This window comes from Pipistrellus kuhlii, unplaced genomic scaffold (genome assembly GCF_014108245.1).
Source record: "Pipistrellus kuhlii isolate mPipKuh1 unplaced genomic scaffold, mPipKuh1.p scaffold_m20_p_8, whole genome shotgun sequence".
Taxonomy (NCBI): domain Eukaryota; kingdom Metazoa; phylum Chordata; class Mammalia; order Chiroptera; family Vespertilionidae; genus Pipistrellus; species Pipistrellus kuhlii.
The window spans coordinates 49,629,890-49,655,084 of NW_023425584.1; positions in this window are offsets into that span (position 1 = coordinate 49,629,890).

Sequence of the window (25,195 nt, forward strand, 5' to 3'; positions counted from 1 at the left end):
ACATAATCAAGATAATTTTCTCCAAAGCCTCATTTGAAAAGAATTTCATACTTTAATGTGAAAACTCACAGAATATGTTTGCATTTTACTAAGTGTTTCAAAATATTGTGCCATACTTAACATTTATTTTAAAACATTTTGTGTAATATTTTTACCCTATTCATGTCCCAAAACAATCCTGAAAACAATATTTTTTTCTAACTTACAATAAAACATTCCCTGCTTTTTCAAAGTCTGAGAGATTAACATGAATAGACTAGTAGGTTCCTGTTTATTACCTCATGATATGAAAAAAAAAATTGTCCAATAACATCAGGGAAAAGTGCTAACTAGAATTTACTACTAGTATTAATAATTGTCTCACTGTCTTGGTCATCCACATGAAGTTGAGTTGGAAGCAAACATTAGGACTTACCCTTTGAAAGTTTGAACAATGCCATAGTTATTGCCACACTCCACTCTGTTATGTAAACTACGGTTTTGCATCTCCGAGCACCATGGTATTATTTGAGTCATCTTCTGATTTCCTGACCACAATCTCTTTATATTGCATAGAAAAATGGTATGTTTAGTTAAATCTGGAAAAAGTAACAAGCATTCCTCATTTGGGGAGTAGCAATATGGGCCTCCTCCTGTGTTAAACATGTCCCAGTTTATAGCTAAGTCAACAACTCAAAGGCTGAAGGAGAGAAGTCAGGACAGCTTGACTTTGTTGGTTTCCCAGTTGTACAGCTTGCAATCTCTCTATGTCATCGAGGTAACAGGGCACCAAACAGGAACAGATTGTTCCATCAGCAGAACAAGAATGGAACCAGCAGCAGCTTTCTCCAAAACTGTGACTGATCGCCAAATGCGCAAGCTCTAGTTAGGGCTAAGGTTATTTATTCAAATGCTAATGGGAGTTATTGTTGCCACTTGCTGAGTTTAGAAACTGTTCTTTTCTCTCCTTCCTAAAATGTCTGATAATATTACTATATCTTTTTTCCTGGCTATTAGATTTTGAACAAATATCCTCTTGTGGTCTGTGTGAAATTGTGAGTTGGCATTGATCACTCTGTTTAGCTTGGCATCATCCCACAAACACTTAGAAAATAACATTTTCTCAATATCCTTATAATATGGTTTAGTTCTCTATTCGGTCACTCTTCTATGATCAAGGTAACAAAAAGACTGGAAACCCATAAATAGCTTTCTGGTAGATACTCTCTGTTAACTCTAGTAAGTCATCCCTGACTTTCCATGATTCTTGTGATGAAATCAAAACTAATTCATTTGGTTAACAGGCTCTCCACCATCAGCCTTCTGCTTACTCTTCCAAAGCCTCATTTTCCCCTTGAACTCTAATGTCGGCTTCAGTAAACTTTGTGAAGTATCATGTTCTCTTTTGCTTTAGAGTCTGTACATACATTTCTCTCTACAAAAGCACACTTGTTAGTACTCTCACACCTCACACCTTTGGCCACCTCCTCTCTCCCTCTCTCTCCCTTCCTCTTTCTCTCTTTCCCTCACCAGGAGGCCTGGCTGGGGGACATACCCATCTTAGAAGTCCTGATCATCTATATTAGTGCTACCTAACATGTGACCACAGATTGGTATATGTTGGTGAACTCTTTGTTACAGGATAGTGAGGAGATAGGGGCTTACACTAGAGAGTAAACCAATACACTGCTTTATTCACTGAGAAAAAATATAACTGAATTAAACAATAAGTTTAGTGACTTTGCATAGCACTGAACTACAGCACAATCTGTAAACCATAGAAAAAGAACATAATAGAAAGGAGCATAAAAGCAAGATGATATTAACAAAGAAAAATGTTGTTTCTGTCAATTCTATTTAAGCTCAGGCTTTAAGTTGCATCTGTAACTGCATTCTTTTTTTAAAATATATTTTATTGTTTTACAGAGAGGAAGAAGAGGGATAGAGAGTTAGAAACATCGATGAGAGAGAAATATTGATCAGCTGCCCCTTGCACACTCCCTACTGGGGATATACCCACAATCAAGGTACATGCCTTTGACCGGAATCGAATCTGGGACCTTTCAGTCCACAGGCCAATGCTCAATCCACTGAACCAAACCGGTTTCGGCTGTAACTGCATTCTTTATTTTCTTTATTTTCTCTGGCATACCAGGATGGCAGTTGTCTCCCTGCAATTAAACCCTTCTATTTGCTTTGTTCCAGCTTTCTCAGCCAGCCCGAGCATGCCAGACCTAGCTGTGATAGTAAACAGGTAAATGAGAAGTCTCTTCATTCACAAAACATGGATAAGACATTAACATTATTTTTTAATAAAGGACTTGCACTCGATCAGTGGCTCTCAACTGAAGATTTTGTCCCTTGATATTTGGTAATATCAAGAAAAAATAATTTTTATTTTATCCAAATGCCAGTCTGCACCTAGTCCAGACTGGCATTTGGTGGATAAAGACCAAGGATACTAGTAAACTTCCCATGACACCCTGGACTGCCCACCCACGGCCCCCCAAAGGAAGAGTTATCCAGAACAAAATCCCAACACTGGTGAGGCTAAGAAACCCTGTACTGATGATTCTAATGTCCCTTTCAGCTCTAACATGCTCTGATTCTTCATTGTGATGTTCATAAGCATTGTATTCATTTTAGTAATCTAATAACAAGTGGACAAAAGTGACTTCTTTAATGTTAATTTCTGCAGTGACATATATTTAGGCTATAAAGGGAATGGTGTAATTTAGTTTCAGTATAAATTTAAAAATTGAAATGGTTATAATGCTCAGAAAACTCTCATAATGTTAATGATTTATTTAGTTGAATAAAAAAATGAACAAGTGGGGAAATGCCAGAATCTTTGGCCTAAAAGTACTTATTTTTCTCTATTAGCTATTTGTTTAATAAGATGTTGGGAAAACATCCAATAAGTTTAGATTCAGTCAGCACCTCTGTCCTGATCTATTACAGAGCCTTAAGGAAGGGTCTGTATTCTGGGCTTTCATGGGGAGGGGGTTTGTTTGCTTATTTTCACTGGAAAATAAAGACACCACTTGAAGGCTACCACCAAGAATTGTTGGCACAAAAGAAAAATAGTTCATTGTATTCCTTGAGACCTTTAGTTAAGCTTCTCTGCAGTTAAAGAAAATTACTATCATGAAGTCAGCTTTATTCTGATGTTCTCTATGAGTACTCTGAAATTTTTTTAAATAAATACTGTATTTTTTTATTAAGTCAAATTACTAATTTAAAAGAATAGATCTTATTGCATGTAAAAATTGTTTCCTGGTGATTTCTAAAGCTTGTTTGCATAATGGTATCACTGTGTAAGTAAGAGTCACTAGAAGTCAGATTTGGGGCCACTTTGCTTTGGTGAAACAAAAGACCAAAGATGCTCACAAAGGACGTCAGTTGATTCCCTGGAATTACACCCTTCTGTTTGACCCGTTCCAGCTTTCTCAGCTGGCACGTGCATTCTTGAAAATAAAAATAGAAAAGAAAACTTCAAGGTCTTTTGTCTTTGGTCTATTTTGCAGACAGAAGGGATCTTGTCTCTGCACCCTCCACTATAGGTTTGTCAAGTGGTTCCAAAAGCACTTATTCCCCAAATATTTGGATATCGCTCTTAAGTATTCATCAAAGTCAATAGATATTTTATGTTCATAGATCACAAACAGATAGGGTTTTGTAAGCCTTACATAAATATTAATGACTACATGCTAAGCATCAGATGCAAAATAGGCAATCATGATTATTATTTAAATTTAAAGGTGCAGGATATAAATTTCAAGGCCATCCAAGGAAACTGCAGACTAGATCTCAAAGGGCAATATGGTTAACTAGAATGGGAACTGATGATTGTTCAAATGTACGAACATGAGTAATGAAATCAAAATAGAATAATACAGGAATACTGACATAATACTATGACCCATTAGTAGAATGTAGTGTTAACAAAGTCTCTGTATTCCCAGTTGCCTATAATATATGTAAGTAACTACATCCCTGTACATTTTGATGTTTTTAAAAGCACTGTACTTAATGCAGCATAGAAAATGTAGTCAACCATATTGTAATAACTATGCATGGTGCCAGGTATAGACTAGACTCAAGGGGTGGGGCAGGGGTGGTGACCATTATTTATATACTTCATAGGCTTTCAACAAATAATAAACATCAATGTAAATAATTATTTCATTCTTAAATTATAACAGTTACTTAACTCATATGATTGTGAGCCTTTGGGACACACTCTGATGCTTAAATCTTAGAATCAAATTGGCATCCTACCTTCCTTTCCTGTTCCATACTGATTTTTACATGTTAAATTTGTTTCCTGAGAGAAACCACCAAAAACTCAGCTTTGTAACGATACAGCATCACTGTAAGGAATGCAGAACTATCTAATATTGAAACTGTGAACTACCCCAAGCTAATAGTCTGTACAATTTCTGACAGATGACAAGCACCCTAGAATATTTTAAATATCCAACAGTGACCTTGTGAGTTTATTTCAGTGCTGCAGGGTTCTTGGCACATGATTGGAGGACCATGGGTTTAAATTGTGTGTAACGAAGCATAACATAACACTGATCAATTTTATGGAACAGGAGAGTGTGTGTTCATGAGAGTGTCTTCTGTTACATTTGTGTTTACATATTTGGTTGCCATTTTTCTTGTTGGAGCAATTCTATGCCCTCAAGCAAGTTGATGCTCTCAGAGTCAAGTGTTCATCCTGCCACTAACTATCAATATAATGCTTATCTTCTAAATCTAAATTCTTTCCACTCCTCTAAGCAGACACAGTTCCTAGATCTTCAGTTTCATTTTCTATCTCTCGCAATTTACTTAAGGAGAAAAATATTAAGGAAAGAGATTATTAATTACGAAAGACAGGATTTCTTCTTGCATATAACTAGAACGTGGGATTGTTTTGTCATTTATGTCAATCAACCTGAATTGTCAAATTAAAACAATGTTATTATGTCAAAAGCTGACTTTAGAATCCTATTGCAACTTGTTTTGAAGAGAACCATGACAGTAGAATAAATCCATGAACATATTTACTCATTCTGAATTACATACATCCCTGATTTATACACAATTAAAAGGGAAAGATCATATTTTGAACCATAAGTCAGAAGCCATGCAGTAGCTCTTCATGTTGTGATCATTCACATACTCAAAAAATATATTACTCCTTTTCAGGCACAGTGTATATTTAAATTATGTCTACATTATGACTGGATCATTTGTAACACAGCCAAAGCTAAGTCATAAGTAATTCAAAGGGGGTCTAAGTTTCTTGTTTCTGAGTTGATCCAAACAATCATAACTGCATTTTTATAAATATGACTTCACACAGCTGCGCTAAAGGACTTAGGTTTCTTTTCATTTCTCCAAATGATCTTTTGAAGCATTTGCTGGCTGAGATAGCAAACAGACTTTACATTTCTAATTTCACTCAGGCTTGAACATGATTGCTTTTCTGTTTACTCTCCCATATTACTTTAGCTCACTGGTACTATTTCTTTCAACAATAATCCAATTACGCAATTATCATTTTTCTATGTGTCGGAAAATGTGATAGGATTTAATTTGTCCTACTATATACAGCTATGAAATCTGCCATCAGTAGAATCTACATTTGCAAGCATTTTAAAGAAGACAGGCCAGGAAATGTTTATGAACGTAATTGTCCTCACTGTGACCTCTTTTCAGCCCTGTGAGATTCTGTTCTGGGCTTTTATTTTTGTCTCCAGGGCTGCTGCAAGTTGAGCTTGTCTGTCTCACACTGGTCAGGAACTGGAGGCCTCAGAGAGAAACTATGCTCTAAAAGAATGGAAACTGGTATTTGGCTCAACCCCATTTTATTTCTAACATTTAAAATCTGAAGTTGAAAATTAAATTGGAAGATTTCCCCAAGAATACCTTCTTTCTTAAATAAAATGAAAAAACAGAACAACAATAAAAAAAACCCAAGATGTATTATGCCTATAAAATGCTCACCAGAAAGATTTTCTGTAAAGTTCTTAGAACAGTATGTGGTATATGGTAAGTAGCACTATGTATGTGTCAATTATCATCATTTTTATTATTATTGCTTGCAGAATTTTGCCTTCCTTCAATGCATGAAAGACAGAGATGTTAACAATTAAGAGGAATGGAAAATATATCAAGTTATTTCAAAATAGTATCTCTGCTCTGCAGATAATGGTGAGAGGAAGACAGAGTAAGCCAGGAAAAAGTATTATTCCCTATAAGCTGGCCCTCTGAAAAGATCCTTATATACCTTTATGAAGATAACTGTCTCTTCTAATAATTATTTTGCAGAGTCAGAAGGAGAGCAAAATCATTTGGTTAATATGTCTGTGTAATATTTCTTCAGGGATGGGGCCCAAGAAATAGTCCCAGCATGAATTTAATTTTTTGCTTGGCTTACATTCACTAGTACGTCAAGATTATCATAATATGGGAAACAGATACATATCTTACTCACTTCTTCCAAACTCTCTCTACTATATTCCCCATTTATTCACCAAGGTAACCTTCAAAGTAATAGTTCGCCTCCATATTTGGTGGTAGCTCCTTTTTCTACAGGTGAGAAGTCCTTCACTTACCTCCAAGACACTGGATAAGACTTACAAAAGTACAAGTAAACTTTCCAGGATAAGAGGCCAGTCGCCCCATCTTCATCACCTGAATCTGCCTCACTTTCCTCACTCTCTCTCCCAAAGGGTTAGGAGTATTGCCCAGCAAATCTCAAACCTTTCAATCTTCGGAGCCCTTTATAGTCTTTAAAATTATTGCATACCCCAAAGACTTTAATTTATGTGTGTGTGTGTGTGTGTATGTATGTGTGTGTGTGTGTGTGTGTGTGTGTGTGTGTGTGTGTATATATATATATATATATATATATATATATATATATATATATATATATATATTGATATTTGTCATATTAGAATTTAAAACTGAGAATACTATATGGCAGCACAATTTACCATAGCTAAGATTTGGAAACAGCCTAAGTGCCCATTAGCAGATGAGTGGATTAAAAACATGTGGTACATCTACACAATGGAATACTACACTAAGGTAAAAGAGAAGGAATTCTTACCATTTACAACAGCATGGATAGAACTGGAGAGCATTATGCTAACAAAATAAGCCAGTCAGGGAAAGATAAATATCACATAATCTCACTCATATGTGGAATATAATAAACAACATAAACCGATGGACAAAAACAGATCCAGAGACAGAGTAGCATTGATCAGACCGTCAAACCTCAGAGGAAAGGTAGGGGATGGTTGGGGTAAGGGGAAGAGCTCAACCAAAGGAGTTATGCATGCACATAAGCATACCCAATGGACACAGACGCCAGGGGGGTGAGAGCCTGAGTAGAGGGTGGGGGCAATGAGGGGATAAGAACACAAATATAATACTTAATCAATAAAGAAGAAAAAATTAATAAAACAATTTAAAAAATAAAATCTAAAACAAAAATAATTTATTTTATATTAACCTTTATAAAGGTACTATATTGATTTGGCCACATTATATGGCTTTTAGAGAGAATCAAGAGTACAAATGGAATGGGGGAAAAGGGAGACATATGTAATACTTTAAGTAATAAAGAATTTAAATTTTAAAAATAAGTAAAACTGATATTAGTTTGAAACAAAATAAGACAAAAGCACACAATTCATTGACTGAAACTGCTCTTGAATTTGTTTAAAGCATACATTCCACTTAGCCACCACAGGAATGACATTATCACTGTACACTTGTGAAGGGAGGCTACTGGGAGCTTTAGGAGTCCTCTCATACCTAAAGATTTTGACTCATTCCTATCATGCACAGAAAGGAATAAATATAAACATTAAAATAGGAAATCCTCAGGAATAAATATAAACATTAAAATAGCTTTCTATGTACCACCTCTTCCTAATACATGTTGGATAATTATGGAGAAATTATGATGTTTGGAAAATTATAGAAAGGCTGCAAACTTAAAATCTTTCCCAGGAACTTGAAGGTCACCAGCAAAAATTTCTCCAAATCCAGCTCTATCTCAATTCATTGCTATTAGGCAAGACATTATCTCTGGAAATCCTCATCTATAATATATTCCATGTGCCAGTTCTCTAACAAAGACACTGACATTGTCCCAGATGTAGCTCTTCTCCCAATATTTCAAGAGCCTGGGGTAAAAGAGCAGAGACCCTAGTTCCATGGCCTACCACGTTTCTCTTTCCACTCACAGCTTTTTCTCCCAACATACAGGGTCTCAACCCACAAAACCAACCTTGATCTATACGTCTCCATGCAACCATGCAATGGTCACCCTTGGGCCTAGGAATCCACACACCAGTAGCACGGTCTATCCTTAGGACACCCAGGGTGAAGAGGAACATGCTGGCTCTGGGAGGAGGCTTTGGGCCATTTGGACAAGAAGTTCCAAGATAAAGTAGTATATTCTCAAGTAGAGGATACATGTCTCTTATAAAAGAAAATCTACATACATATGAATGGATATAAACAGATGAAAGGTTCGAGGAATGAGGTAAGTGGAAGATGTTTTCCCTTTTACAAAGATATTAAACAGAACAATTTGAAGCCTGTCTATTCAAATAATTGAATATGTGCTGTGAGGGAAAGGAAAAAAAAAGTAAAGGGAAGAGGGAAGAAAATATGTTTCCAAATATATTAGAGAGATCATTAAAATGCAAGAGTTTAAAATAAAATAAAAAATGTTAATACATTTTTCCTGATGAATTGATTGTATAATGAAATGGTAAAAATGATATAGGCGTATAGTACTGGAAAATGATTCATTAAAATTTACTTTTAGTTATAACACTAAATTATTTTTTAAGTGCAAAGATTTAGGTGATAGACATTATGGAGGTATTATTTTTTGTCCAAGTCAGTGTATTCAAAGTAGAACAAAAATAACAATGACAATATCCAGGCCAGGAAAACATATGCGCCTCAACACGTGGGTAAATACAAGACTCTTTTCTCCTGTTTCAAAATGCATTAAGCACCTGTTTTCCACACAACATATTTTACAGAACCACGAGTTTTCACTTTGAATTCTCTTTTCACTTTGTGTAGGAAAACAGTGATTTTACCACACCCAAACTAAAGTTTAAAACATGTTTTTTGGCTGTTAAAAATGTGTGACTTTTTAATTTTACACGTAATGGCAATATAGAAAAATTATTATAATATATTTCTCTTTTAAGATCAAATTCATGATGTTTGCTAATACCTGTAAAATAATTCAGTGAAGATGATAAAACTACTTTGACAAGAAACTTAAAATTGAACATGATAGATACAAATTACAGATATCAGCAATCATTTTCTATTTTTAAAATTTTCACTGTACTGAGAAAATAATGGTGCATAGGTAGGTAGTTACAAAGAATAGAATGGTAATTTTAGGCACTTGCTTTTCAATTTCTGAATATTCTTCAACTAGGAGAACCAGAGATCTAAATAATCCATCAAAACACAAATAATTCACTCTTACCTCCACTACTTTAGTCCAGGTCCAAATTATTATTATTATTATTTTTGCATGCTGTTGTATTAGAATAGAGTAAAGAATTCCTTCCAGCACTGGGAGGGGAGCACTAGAAGGCTGTACAGACATGAGGTGATGAAGGCTTAGGATGGCAATAAGAAGGAAAGGGTGGCTGTGAGGTAAAATACCTAGGAAGACCCAAAAGATTTATTAACTGACTACTCATGAGGGAAAGAGAGAGAGAGCAAAGAATCAAAGTGACTAAAATGTCTATGCTAAGTAAATTGGAAAATGCCTCTAGTCTAGAGAGTCAACTGCAGAAAAAAAAGCAGTCAAAGAAGTTTCAGGAAATTGACTTGAAAGTAGAAGGAGAATCAGAACTTCCCAGCAGTAAGAATTAAAATTATAATAAATATTATCATAAAGTACTAATTTACAATTATATTTATTATTAATAAAATTTTATTATTCATTATTATTATTATGATAGTTTCTACAAAGAAACACATAGGCCTTAGGGGAATAATCAATAGCATGAAATGATGTAAACAGTAAAAGATATGAAAACAGAAATGTTCACTGGATTTGCCTCTAAGGAGACCATCAGTGGGAATGGAAGCAAGTCTACAAGGAAATGAAGTGAGTGGGTGATGAGAAATGCAGGCAGTAATAGATTTTAAGAAGTAAATGTCAGAGGGAGGGGGAACAATGGGAAAGGAAAATATTAGGATAAGGTGCCTGCTTAAAGGGATTATAAGACATGTAAAGTTTGCAACATTTTAGAAGGCAGTGTGTAGGAAAAGACTGTCCACTTTAGAAAGCAGGAAAATTTGCCTTCTTTATAAATAAGTCACAATAAAAGACAAGAGCCTTCCATATCTAAGAAGATATGTAGAGAAATCCATGCTGATGTAATATAGATCATACCCCTGGAATGTCTCTGAGTCACTGTCCAATATTGCAAAGATATCCATCACCTTACTAAACAATGCAAATAATTACCTTTCCAAGGTAAGATTTTTTCCTTCATATTTTCAATTTAACATTTTAACGTCTTTAAAAAAAAAAAAAAAGATTCTAGACCTAGCAGGTTTGGCTCAGTGAAGAGAGGGATAGCCTGCAGACTGAAGGGTCCCAGGTTCAGTTCCAGTCAAGGGCACATACCTCTGTTGCAGTCTCCTCCCTAGCCCAGGCCCTGGTCAGGGCACATGCAGGAGGCAACCAATTGATGTGTCTCTCTCACACTGATGTTTCTTTCTCTCTCTCTGTCTACCCCCCTCCCACTCTCTCTAAAAATCAACGGAAAAATATCCTTCGGTGAGGATTAAAAGGGTATGTTCTATAAAGATATTTGATGACACCAAATATTTAGTATATGGTATCCATTAAATAATCTATATTAAGTCAAATGTCAGCACAAACTTTAATCAACAAAATGGCCAGATGACTGACAGCATGTTTGATAATAAGCATTTATGAAGTTATTGCATAAAGGAATCACACTTTCAAATTTAGCAGAAGTCAAAATAAAACTAGGATAAAGGGTAATAATCACAAACACATGCAGTTTACTGACTGGCCCTCCTCACCATTTCATAAATAGAGAGTGCTTAAAACCTGCCCTTCAGTACATAATAACAGCCTGCCAAGGCATTCCAAAGCAAATAGAAAGGAACGGGGGAGTGGATTTGTGATGTGAAGAGGAGATACTGTATATTTGGAAAATTCCATTTCAATAACCCAGTTGTAACAAATCCCCTTCCCAGATCCCCATTCTAGGAGACTGAAAAGCAGTAATTAGAATGGGTGGGCTGAGAAAACCAACTAAACACAGATTGACAGAAGAGGCATCCCAGGAACGTCATTATTCCAACAATAATGTCTTTATTGACACAGTAAAGTGGGTATATTGTGTTCAGCAAATAATCAGAAACATGCTGCTAAAAGAATAACCCACCACCACAAAGAACTTCTATTAATTTAAAGATACAAAAGCCAGTGCGACAATTAGTTCTCTAATCCCCATAGAAAACAGTGAAACAGCTTTCTTCATGAGCCTTGCAAATCACATCGGTAGCAAGTTAACAAGTACAGTGTTATGTGGTCCACAGCTTCTCAGAATGAGGCCAGGAACATGGAAATTCAAGCTCTTACTTTATAACTAGAGACAACTGGACATATAATACCTTTGTATCAAAGTTGAATTTTGTGGAAGTCCTAAAAGTAAATCTCAAGTAATAATCATATATATCCTTGTATTTTGTCAAACTGTTCATATGGGTATTCTTAGAATTTTCAGTCCTGTTTTATGTCCTCACAATGATCAAAGAGACTTACTGATCAAGAATGGTCATTGGAAGTGTGTTTGTATGTGTGTATGTTGTGTTTCATTGGTTTTTGTTTTTTCCTGACTCAAAACTGAAGACAATTCTCAAGAGAAAATGTTTCTTCCTATGAACTACCAATGAATGAGGCTAATAACACTGGCTACATATGTAATTGCATTATTTCCAACAGTCTGCTGCCAATTTGTAACACACAGCCTGAACAAATTAAAAAGTGCTGATGGACTATCTGAAGCCAAAAATGTAGGAGTGGGTCTCATAATTATGTGTATGCACTTGATGTATATTAGTTTTATTTTTTTACATACGTATATATTTTATTGATTTTTTTACAGAGAGGAAAGGAGATAGAGAGTTAAGAAAATCGATGAGAGAGAAATATTGATCACTGCCTTTTGCACACCCCCTACTGGGGATGTGCCCACAACTAAGGTACATGCCCTTAATCGGAATCGAACCCGGGACCCTTCAGTTCGCAGGCCGACGCTCTATCCACTGAGCCAAACCAATTTCAGCAGTTTTATTATATGTCAAATGAGTATATTGAAATAGATAGGTTCAACTCTTGGTTCGACTACTTAAGTTCTATAATCTTGAACAAATGAATTAACTTCTCTCTGCCTCAGTTTTCCCATCTGCAAAGTGAAATGAATTAATACATGAAAGCAGCAAAAACTGGTAGTAACTACTCAATAACTGTTCTCTGCGGTAATCAGAGCACTTAAAAGTGTCTCTCAGCTCCCAGACCTGTGACTGTATAAAAACCATGTGCCACATGTGCTATGTTAGCTTTATTAAGAATTAAATATTAGAGTCAAAAAGAAATGATTCTGCTGAATTATCACTTTCTAAATATTTGGTGTCATCTTATTGAAAAGACCAAATGAATTGGGCTATTTATAAGGTATTTCTAATCAATATCTTTTCATCAAAGTTATACTCTTAAAATAAAATCCCATGATATTTCCATTAGGCGGGGGGGGGGGGGGGGGGGGGAAAGAAAGAAAAAAAAAAGCTAGGCAGAGCCATATTTAGGGTTTGCTTTTCTTCCTTATTGCTCTGCCTTTTGCAGTTTCTCTCTTTGCTGCATTCCATAATTGAGGAATTAACAGAGTTATTCCAAAGAGTATAAAAGGGTAGATCCTATAAAAGATTATTAAGGAAGAGGTCTTCATTATGAATGTCTATAAAAAAAATTAGGGTAAAGAACCTAGTAGTTGAGCCTCTTTCTAAAGGCCCCAACACTCTTAGAAAAAGAAGAAAAACACATTTTATGCATTTCAAATTAATACACATTCATTTAAATATCTATTGAAAATACTAAGCAGTGTTCTAGAAACCATCCTATATAATAAAAGCATAGTATGCGAATTGTCCCCTTGACCAGGAGGTCATCCAGGAGTTCTACCAAGGGGTAGAGCTGGCTGAGGGAAGGGAGGGAGTACCCCGCTGGCAGCCACTAGAAAACCTATCAGTGCGTGAATTTTGTGCACTGGGCCTCTAGTGAATATATAAGAACATGCATAGTCCCTTCCCTCAAAGGGTTTATGGTTTAGTAAGAAGCAGTCACATAACAAGAGAAATATTAGAAGTAAGTACATACGGGGTATAATGGGAGCACGAAAGAAAGAAGATCAGTATTTTACTAGAACTGTAAAAAAAAAATCACAAAGAAAAAAATACGTGGGAAAGAGATTTTCTCATAGGCTATCTTCTGCAGGTAATACACTAAGAACTAAGACAAAAGGACCAACACTGAGTTCAAAATTAGAAAGTTCACTGTGGTCACAAAACAAAGCCTGGATCAGAGGTGAGGCAGAGTCAGAGGCTGGAGAAGGTGAGTGACTAAAAGAAAGCAATAGTCCTGGGCAACAGAAGTGAGGAAATGCTTCAACACATGTGTAGGGGCACCAATCTATGGAATTTTGGAATTAACTGGATTTAGGCCTGAGAAAGAAGCAGGGAGGGAACAAGAATAATGCCAAAGGATCTAACTTGATTAAGCCAAGTGAAAGATCAGGGCAGCGAGAGGAGGAATATAACTTCCAGTTAGGACGTGAGAGTTGTCTGTGGAATTTCCAGGTACAGATGTTGAAACCATAGTTCAGGAGAGAAACTGGAGCTAAAGATGGAGATTTGGATGTGAAAAGAACAAAGTTGGTAGTTAAAGTGATGGGTGTGAGTGAGTGTGCCCAGTTAGAGTGTTGATGAGAGGAGAAAGGGACCAAGACGTCAGGACTAGAAGAGATGAGCAGAGGCAGCCAAATTCCTAAGAGACTGGAAGTCACAGAGACTATAGAGAGGAAGAGTAAGTAGCGCTGACATCAAATGTTGCTTCCAGGACATGAAAAGGCACAGAAATAAGAAGAAGAAAAAAAAAAGCCTATCAGATTTGATAACTAGGGAGCCATTAGTGAATTCCAGGAGTGGAGAGTGGGGGTCACGGTAGAAGCTGAATCTCATGGGTTGATGATTAAATAGGAATAAGAGTGAGAGTAAGCAGATCCAGTTAGTCTATGGACTAACATATACACAGCTTATCTTATACACATTGCAGACACACACTCTGTTAAACCATGGGGAGATGTTTATGATAAACTCTATCTATGTGGTGTGAGATTAAGATTGCCAGGAACCTCCTTTTTTCTCTGAAAATACCTTTCTTCCAATTAACTAATGCCTGAAAATCTGACAGAAGGCAAGCCTTTCTTTCATGGAGTAATCAAAAATAAACTAAAAATGTCAATTCCTCTAGAAGAGGTAAAATATGTACAAATTCAGTGTAAGTTGAACATTACCCTACCGGACCATGTTTCTGAAATGAGGTTTGGGCAGGGCACGGTGCCAGAAGGGATCTGAGTCAGGGGACAATCTGAAAGTGCTGAAAGCAAATTTTTCCTGGTCCAAAATTTTTTTTAGTGCTACCTCTCTCTTCCATGGTTTTAGAGGTCATGTTGTCATAAACACAAGGAGGTGGATTCAAAACCATTAGGAGAATTCCTAACCATTCCGCTTGATGCAGGAAGCGAGAATAATCCTGATTAATAGTTTTGCCTTGTCTAAATGCTAGATTACTTTAAATAAAAAGTCTACTCTTATTCCCCCAACCCACATAATCATTTTCAGCTTCTGTTTAATAATCTTCATACATTTCATTTGGTTTTGGGTTTTTTTTTATATATCTCTTAGCCTTAGTTAATTTTTTTAACTGCCAAGAAAGGCTTTTAAAATCTATATGGGTATTATTATATGGAAATATTAAGTTTAAATACATATATATATATATACTTTCAGATATTTTTGAAACCTGTCATAAAGTCTTAACTTTTTAAAATACTCCACTACTTTCATGAGCCCTCTAAAAAAACCACTCATCAGAACCATTTAGATAGAAATATGACATTTAGAGGAGGTAAATTTTTCATGTACTATACTGTGATTTAGTAGTGCTCTCCCATTAAGTCTACATCTGTCTTCCAACCAGTGTGAAGTAGTCATGATTTATTTGAGCATGATGGTAAAGGCCTATTAAAACAATAACTTGAAAATAGTCTTCATAGCTAACTTGCCACTCATCAAAGAGATTAGGGCAGGGATTTCACAGAAGACTATGGGCCTGTCTGTATGAAGGAAATGAGCAAGCAAAGGAAAGCTGTCTAACAATTCTTTCAGAGACTTCCACTCTTAGAGGGTCTCAGAAAACTACAGAATTCTTAGAAACAGCCCCCTGGAAGTGGATGTCTCAAAACCTATGCCCAATGCAGAACACAATTCATCATCATGGACCAGCTCTGCATTTAAAAAAATGCAATGTTATAGCTGGATAAGGAAAACAAAAAGAGTGGCTTTAAATTCTTTAAAATAATATACAACATAGTTGCTTATCACATGGATTGCCAGTAAAGAATTTAAAAATTGGGGTTTTTGGTTTTTTGGGTTTTTTTTTTTTATTGATCTTAGAGAGGAAGAGAGAGGAAAAGAGAGTAACATCAATGATGAGAAAAAAATCATTGATCAGCTGACTCCTGCATGCCCCCTACTGGAGCTCTAGGCCAAAACCTAGACAGGTGCTCTGACTGGGCCTCCTGGTTCATAAGATGACACTCAACCTGTAAGCCACATCGGCTGGGCTATTAAACAGACTAAATTCATGTCCCTCAAGTTGTAACAGATACACAAGCTGTAAGTAGGATTTTCACTATGGCTGTATCTACCAAACTCTCTTACAGCCCTTTGCGAGGAAAGGCTTTTCAGGTACTTGAACCCAACAATGACTTTCATCAGAGGTCTTCCTTTTCTATTGCTGCACACCTAATATATAACCAGACTTCTCAAAGGAGAATTCTACCTCACTCAACATTTTCACAGCACAAGGACATTTCTCAGTTCATTGCTTCAACACTCCTCTGAAACTCCTCCGGTAACCTTCTAATTGCTAAATCCAATTTTATGTTTAGTATTCACCTTTCCTGGCCTTCTGCAGGATTTTCTGTTTGATGGTATAACAGTTGACTATCTCTTTCCTTGCTTTTCAGAGCCCCACTGATTCCCACTTCTCCTCCCTCTCTGATCATTCTCCCTCATACTTCCTTAGCTGATCTTGATCTCAACTCCTAGCAGTTCCCATGTTGACATGTTGATCTTCTACCTTCACACCTTCTCTCCCTTTATGGTCTTCAGGTCCAGCCCCAATGTCTCCCAAGATTCAAACACATACTCACCTTTATGTTTCATAGGTTCTTTCAACACACCATAACCAAAAATGGTTTTAATTTTGCCATATCTCATTCCACTTCAAAACCTAGTCTTTCCCTTTTTCCACCTCAAATAATGATGATACTCCAAGTGTAAAAACACTGGCATATTCTGTGCTTTCTCACTTTCTCTCATCCCTGACACCCTAATGAGTCAGCAAAACTTATTAGTTCTATCATAGAAATGCTTCACAAATAGACTTTCTCTCTTATGCCTAGACTAGGGGTGTCAAACTCAATCAGAGAAGGGGCCAAAATCTAAAATCCAGCCTAAATCGCGGGCCGAATGGTTTACTGAACAGTCATAAACTGTCATTGTGATGGAAACGCAGCGGAGTGCAGTGATGACAGCGCGGTGCGGGCCACATTGCAAGGCCTGGCGGGACAGATTTGGCCCACGGGCCTTGTATTTGACACATGTGGCCTAGACCAACCACTTATCTGTCAAATAGATTGATAAAACAGCCTCTTAATTAGCCTTCCAGCCAGCAATTTCTCTCTATTCTGCAAACATTCACACAACTGATCCTAAAAGCAACTGTTGATCCTGTCACTCCCCAGGATAAAGATCTTCATATCTCCAATGCTCCACCTCCACTGCCTTCAAATGAAACTCCTTAATTAGGGATACTGGGCCCTCAGTCTGCCCCAACCTACTCTCCAGTCTTAACTACTGAAGCTCGCCTGGCAAAGTATGTACACATAGTCATGTAGGACTTCTCACTTACTTCCTCTGAAATCTTGAATAATTTTCCTCACTGAATAACCAAAGCTTCCTAATTTTCAATTTATTCACTACCTTAGCACAACATACCTAATTCTTTACCTCACTGAAACCTCTTGTCCCTCCATAATAACCCCTCCACATTTATTTCCATACTGTTCAGCTTACTTTTGAGCAAAAGGTTCATTCCTAGATTCCTCCAGTTATGCCCTCAATATGTCCTCTTCTCTCTTGAAACTCCTGCTCTTCTTATCCTATAAAACCCAAGTCTGAATCAACCCAAATTTACTAATTCTTGTCTCCTATTCCCTGGGAATAATCACATGTATCCACCCTGCTCTCAGAAAGAAGTACATTAAATTATATGTTTATAATAGCTTATAATAGCAGGAGGTGTCATTCTGCTCCATGAGAAATTAATGAAATGGATAATACTGGGATATTCTCTGATACTTCCACAAGAGTTAGATTTTTTTTTTAAGTGGGCAGGCATTACACAGATCATTTCCTTTTCCAGGAAAAATTTTGTCTTGGTTAATGAAAGTTTGAGCCCAGAATGAGGATTGTAGGGGACTTGGAGCATAATCTTGTGGCTCTATTGCCATCCAACCTACACACAGGCCTCATCAGATCAAACTGCAGCTACTGGCCTTTTCAGATGAGTTCCTAATTGATTGAAACTGAGAGTGATTAAATAATAGCAGAACGTTACATTCTTCATTTGGTTCTTTGGTTTGAATATGGAAAACATGATTCTTTGGATAAAATAGCAAATTAATAGTTAGAGACAAAGGATGGGCTTAATTCCTATCTGTGGAATAGTGGTTTGCTTTTAACATCCATTACCAACTTCAGCCATCATGCAGTAGTCCACCCTGGGTTCCAGGTGTGGATCCTGAAAGTTGCCCCTGGGTAACTCAGGGCAAAGGGCAGAGAAGAACCCTTCCTACCCAGAAAGAGGGTTTGGAATGGAGCCTTTCTTAAGCGAACCAAAAGTAGAGTATTAGTACATTTATGATTCTGTTCAGATAAGAACAGGAAAAAAGTGAAGGAGTCAGCACAGGAAGAAAACAGAAGCACACCTATTGTAAGTGATAGAAAACAAGTGAGGGGAGCAGGGGTATTCCAACCCACGTTTGAACAGCTAGGATTCAAGGTCAGAATCAGGAAGTGGGAAGTTCCCATCCCTATTTTTAGGTGGACAGCTTAGGAGAATCAAGTATGGCCTCAGAAACTTTGTGAAGAGCTTGTCTTAGATTCATTGTACCCTGCAATCTCAGAGCACCTCTGCTTGGCAACTATCCCCACGAGTGGGCTTAGCAGTTCCCAGCCATCTGTATTTTTGTCGATTGCCATAAGGAACCTTTTTTTTCTTTCTTTTTTTTTTTTTTTTTTTTCTTTCCTTCTCAAGGGATGTCAAAGGTATTTTTTTTTCCAGCAAATGGCAAATGAATCCTGAATCATTATCACCAAGGGAATCTTAGTTTTCTTTTCTCCTGCCAACATCTGTATTAGCCTGTTGGCAAATACAAACAAAACCCAAAGCAAAGTAGTCTTGTTTTCACACATGATTATTTAGGACTATTTTGAAAGGACAAGTTGCAGTTGCTCTTTAAAAGGCCGAAGACACAGCTTTCAGGAAAGAGGGAAAAGGAAGAAAGGATAACAGAGAGACCACCAGCATGCCAGAGGGGAAAGGTGGAAGTCATTTATTTGACTCATTTTCCTGGCAGCATTAATTTATGATTCTTGGAAACTTTTGGCAAGGAAGTGGGAGGAAGGGTTTCAAGAATTCATAAAATTATTTTTAAAGGAGGGGGGAGGATGTACAGTGCATCTAGTCCAGTTCTATTATTTCATAGATTTAGAAAAAGAAAGGAAAATAGACTAATATTTACTGTAGTCCCAGCGTTTGCCAAATACTTTATATTTGTCATTTTTTTTATCCTTTTTGATCAAGGAGGATAAAAAGGAGACATGCAGACATGTGAAGATTTTTTTAAAAATAAAAAAGTAAAAGCAAAAAGTAATGATATCTCTATTTTACAAGGATATAAATGAAGACTCAGCAAGGTCAAGTAAGTTTTCTAAGGGCACACAGCTAGTAAAGGAAAGAGTCAAGATTTAATCCAGATTTTTCTGGATCCTGAGCTTTCTTTCCACGAAGAGGTACTAGAAGGTTAAAAGACTGTCTTGGGCAATGTAACCAGTTAAGGAAGGGCAACTAGGTTGACTCCCAGCCTTGTAGTCACTGTAACACTACAATTTCAATGTTTTAACTGAAGGCAGATGACACTGTGAATTAAATTATCCCATTCATTCAGCATGAAGAACATCTGCTGTTTTTGCCTCCCCAGTACTACTCTTTCCTACCTTCCCTCCAGCCCCTGCTTCACATCTGCCCCAAATTTACCATTGTACTGGACCAGTCACTGACCCTCACTTCACAATTCCCCTCCTCATTTCATTTTCTCCTCTCAGATACTATCTGTCCTTTCTCTCAATCCCAGAGGACCCAGCCGTTTTCTTAGGAAACAATATGAATAAAAACTTGATGCTAATAAAGGTTTAATGCCACCGCTGTCTCTAAAAGCTCTGGGGACTTTATCTGATTATCTGAAAAGATATTGATATCAACCTCTACCTTCTGACCTAGTTATAGGTCTCATCCTGCAGCTGGCCTGTAAACTCCTTGACATGTAAGACTTACATTTAATTTAGAGATAGTCCGAGTGCTTTGGTGGTGGAGAGAAGTTAGATATCACTTTCCATCTGAGAAAATAGACAAAAGTAAGGAAGGGTGTATGTAATCTTTGAATTGAGCCTTAAAGAATTTGGGAACTTGAATCTATGAAGACTAAAAAGATCTGTCACAACAAAGGGAGATCTTGGGATAAGGCTAAGTTATCATTGGTATTTATAAGGAAAAGAGAGTTTCCAGTTTGGTTTTGAGCTCAGAGTGTCTGACAAAGAACCATCAGAATATTTATATTTAAGTACAGATTTTTCACTTTCATATACCTTATGCACATAACTTGCACAAGCACCTCAGAGGAATCACGCTTTCACTGGTGTACTGTATGTTGTGCTCCTTACATTTTTCAAGGTTGATCAAGGAAAGGAAAAAATAGGGAGTAAAAATGGCCAGTACCTCCTAACATTGTTGCCTAGTTGACCTAGAAGCCAAAGAATCTTGTAGGCTGCTACAGGAAACACTGAGCAAAGAATCATAAACTCATTGATGAGAAGATGCAAACACACCTAAGATGGTCTTAATCTATACCTGAAAATGACTCTATTGTGCAGCCTGTATAGCAGGATATGAATTCAATGCTGGCACTGACACATATTTTTCTGTAAAGTTGTCCTTGGTTGCCTAATGAATACAAGGCATCTTATTAAATAGTTTTAAAACATGAATCATGTTTTAAAAGCATGGATGCTGCCTCACAGCATTTGTGCTCTTTCTATTATTTCAAAGAGAATGAATAAAGAAGAAAAATGTTCTAATCATTTGGAAATTTCCATTGAGGAAATTCAATCATATCTTCATACAACAAATATTTATTGCACCATCCTGTCTGACAGGCACTTTTTCTAGTCACTGTAAATGCAACAATAAACAAAACAGACAAAAGCTCCTCCCCTCACAGGGTTTACATTATAGTGTAGGGTAGGGGTATCAAACTCAATCAGAGAAGGGGCCAAAATCTAAAATCCAGCCTAAATCGCGGGCCGAATGGTTTACTGAACAGTCATAAACTGTCATTGTGATGGAAACGCAGCGGAGTGCAGTGATGACAGCGTGGTGCGGGCCACTTTGCAAGGCCTGGCGGGACGGATTTGGCCCGCGGGCCTTGTGTTTGACACATGTGGTGTAGGGAGATAAACAATAAATAAAATTAATAAGTAAGGCATGTAATTATTAGATGGTGGTAAGTGCTATGGAGGAAACTAAAGTGTAAAAAGGGGGAAGGACTAGTGATTTTCAACAACGATAATCAAGGAAGTCCTCACAGAGAAAGAGACATCAAGGCAAAAAATATTTGTCAGCATGAAGCAAAACAGCATGTGATTATCAGAGGTACAAGCATTCCAGGCAGAGGGAATAGCAAATACAATAAAAAATCCTGAGGTGGGAGCAGGTAACCTAGGAAGGGCAAGAAGCTCATTCTCCTGCTCCCACTGGGGATTTAGGCAGTGGGGAGGAAGTCTCCTGGTATAGCACTGGAAGTTAGCATGGACAGGGGACTAGGTAGTTTAGACCGATGGGTTTGGGAGTGGAGAAACCAAGGCAGTAAATGACATGGAGAGACTCTTTCTATAAAGTAACAGCAAAACGAAGGAGGTGGCCTCATGAAGGAGGAAAGAGGCTTTCACCTAAGATGGAACGGCTCCAGCCTTCCTACAGAAAGGTCCGTGGGAACTGGGGAGAAGGTTCACCACCTGGGAGAGTAGCTGCCCTGGCAGTGTGAGGACTCCCACGACTGGAGAGGCCATCCCGCCCCCACTCTGATTTCTTCTTGCTGCCTGTGAACTTCGTGGAAATTGCACAACCCAGACAAATAGGGATTTTTGTAAGAGTATTAACACCAATGAGTAATCTACAGGCTTCATCTTAGGCATGACTGGTTCTGTTTTCTCTGATGGTTTAATCTTTCCCAGAATTTCTGCAGAGAAGCAGAAAAGGTCTTTTGGGTTGGAAGACTGTTTCAAACAGCAGCTATTTCCAGAGATGCTAAGGGAAAAGGGAGTTTCTCAATAAAAAGCGGTATACCTAGGAACCTGAAGGACGCTGAGGAGGGGGCTGTACATGACCCAAGGAAAGTGTATAAAAACAGTCTATTCAACCTACTGATTTAACAAATGTCTTGACAATCATTTGCTTTATTGAATGGTATTTTTCTAGTATATTCTGATACACAAACAGTAGACCATAAATTTAAATGATATATCTTAACCCCACTATAAGCATTTAACTTTTGTCAAATATTTATGATAGAAAACAAAGACCAAATTATTAAATCCCATCACCAAGTGTTAAAGATAAGCTATCTAGAACCAATTAAAATGTATATGCTTGAATGCTTCTTCATTTCAAAAAGCTGGCGGGGGGGGAAAAAGAAAAACTTTGCCTCACTAAAAATATCCATGCCAAATTGCAAACATATATGGGGAAGTTGTCATCAATTAACAGCCAGGAAAATTCTTCCAAAATACCTGAAACCAATATAACAGTAATTATTATTCACTTGAAAGCTCTGAGCTTAGCTTGGCTTCTATATTTATGTGATCTTTAAGTGATCACATTTGACTGTTTCATTTCACAGTAAAGCAATGTCATATCTAATGATGTTATCAACCTCAGAAAAGCATAACTGTTGTAACAGGGTATCTTAATCCTGCTAAATCAGTGGTTTGTCACTAATTTGCTACCACACTAATTGTATCCAAGTACAAACACTGTACATAGCAATCCACCTGAATTTACTGGGATTAATAACTCTTTTCTTCACCAACACTGCCATCTTCTGTTTAGAATAGACTTTACTCTATGTCTATAGCTTCAATAGTGGTGAAATTTACTTTGGACTCCTGTCTATGTAAGTTTAGAAGAAAACATAAATAATGTCTATTTGTGACCCTACATTCTACAGATAAAACACTAAGGCCCAAAGGGATTAAGTCACTTGCCCAATGTCCTACAGCCACTTAGTTCACATTGGAACTTACAGATTGTCGATTCTCTCTGGTTCTCTTTTCATTAACTTGAATATAATTAATTCATACAGAGTGGATATGCTTTATCAAGAGATTAATAATGGTTTCCTCCAAGAATCAAATTTGCTTACTTATATCATATATTCTTTTATAATGAACACACATTACACTTTCAATTTTTAAAAAAAAAATGTGTGTGGACTTAAATAAAAAAATTATTCAACTTTTAAAATGTTATATTTATTCAGTATGTGGACTTAAACAGGAAAAAAACATTGTATGTGGCCAGAAAAGCAGGTGATAAATAATTCTTTTTCTTTTACTCTCCTCCATTTTCTTCTCCTCAGTTATAAAAATTTTATGTCAAGTAGAGCACAATACCAATGCTAATGGGAAGATTTCTGGAAAAGCAAGGAACAAGATCTACATCAAATATATTTAGGAGTAATTAATCAAGAATTGTATTGTGAAGTTTTATTAGTAAACCTTTAGTTATATCTAAAAGTGAACAATTATAAATTTAACACATTTAGGAGTTTTTTAAAGTTTTGTGCTAACTTAAATGTCTCATTCATCTAAGTTGGATGTAAATAGGATGAGCATTTTTGGTATCAAAATTTGTAAAATTCTGCTAAATAGGGCCTAGAGATTTATCATTAAATATCCATATTAGAAAAGAAGAGTAGTTTAAATTTAGTGAAATTTGTCCCCACCATTTGAAGCTAGAAAAAAAAATCCCAAATAGAAGGGAAATAATAAATAGAAAAATTATTATTTTTTCTTCATTAAAATTTTACTTCTATTTTCTGATTTCCCTTGCTTTTTCTTCTTGGACCCATGTGTTGTTTAGTGTGTATTATTTAATATCCAAATGTTTCAGGATTCTCACGATTATTTTGTTGTTGATAACTTATTTAATTCAGTTGTGGTCCTAGAACAATCTTCATATTTCAATTTTTTAAAGCAGTTGAGAACTGTCTTTTAGTCCAGCATATAGTCTTATCTTGGAGAATTTATTTTTACTTTTAAAAGAATGCATATTCTGGACATTGTTTAAATGAGTATTGTTCTAATAATACTTAGATCAAGTTGGTTTACTTATTTTTTTATATCTACATACATTTACTTTTTAAATTTTTTTCAATAATGTTTACATTATTAGACTCACCCTAAAATGTTACCAAATCATAACTGAATTTATTACCTAAGGTAATAAATCAAGTTGAAAGCTATAGACCACTTGATTTCCTAAGGCCACTCATTGTTCTGAAATGTTACAATTAAGCACACTAGAAAATGAGATATCTCTTTATTGAATAGCCATTGCAAATTTGTTCTAAAATATAAGATCAGTAAAAAATAGTTTCTTTTTCCATCTCATCCTTCCTCACCAGTGCACACTGTCTGCAATTGCTGGAATGCTGAAGTTATCATTAAAAAAATTGCTAAAGAAGTAATTCATTGAGAAAAATTTAAGAGGGAAGTCAAAGAAAAGCGGTAGCATATTACCAACAGATTATGAACCCTGGACATGAACAAAAGAATTGTGCCTGGTTCTGAATTCCCAGTCTTTCATTTAGGAACTGTAGACATTAAGCATTATTTAAGCCAACTTTCTCAATGTAAAGTGAGCATCATAAATGTTTCATATATGTGACAATTCATGGTCACAGTAGGTGATTAATAGTGATTCTTTTCCAATGACTCTTCAGCCCTCCAGTCCAATCTTCCAAATGTACATATTCTTTTTTTTTTTTTTTTTTTTGGTGTTTAAACATGCACTATGACCATTTCATTGTACCTAGAGCACTCTTTTTTTTTTTTTTTGTAGAATTATCTGAATTCTACAGTGAATACTCCTGAGCCTATATTTTTCAATGCTTTTCAGCAATCAATTAGATTGCTCACTGTACAATTTAGACTTAGTATGGTAGCCCAGGTGGTAGTAGTCAGTAAATATTAAATAAGGTTAAAAAGGCAAGTGTACCCAGCTGGTGTGGCTCAGTGGTTGAGCCTCAATCTACGAACCAGGAGACTGAAGATCAATTCCAGACTCCTAGTTGTGGCACACACTCTGGTTGTGGGCTCGGTCCCCAGTAGGGGGCTGCAAGAGACAGCTGATAAGTGATTCTCTCTCATCATG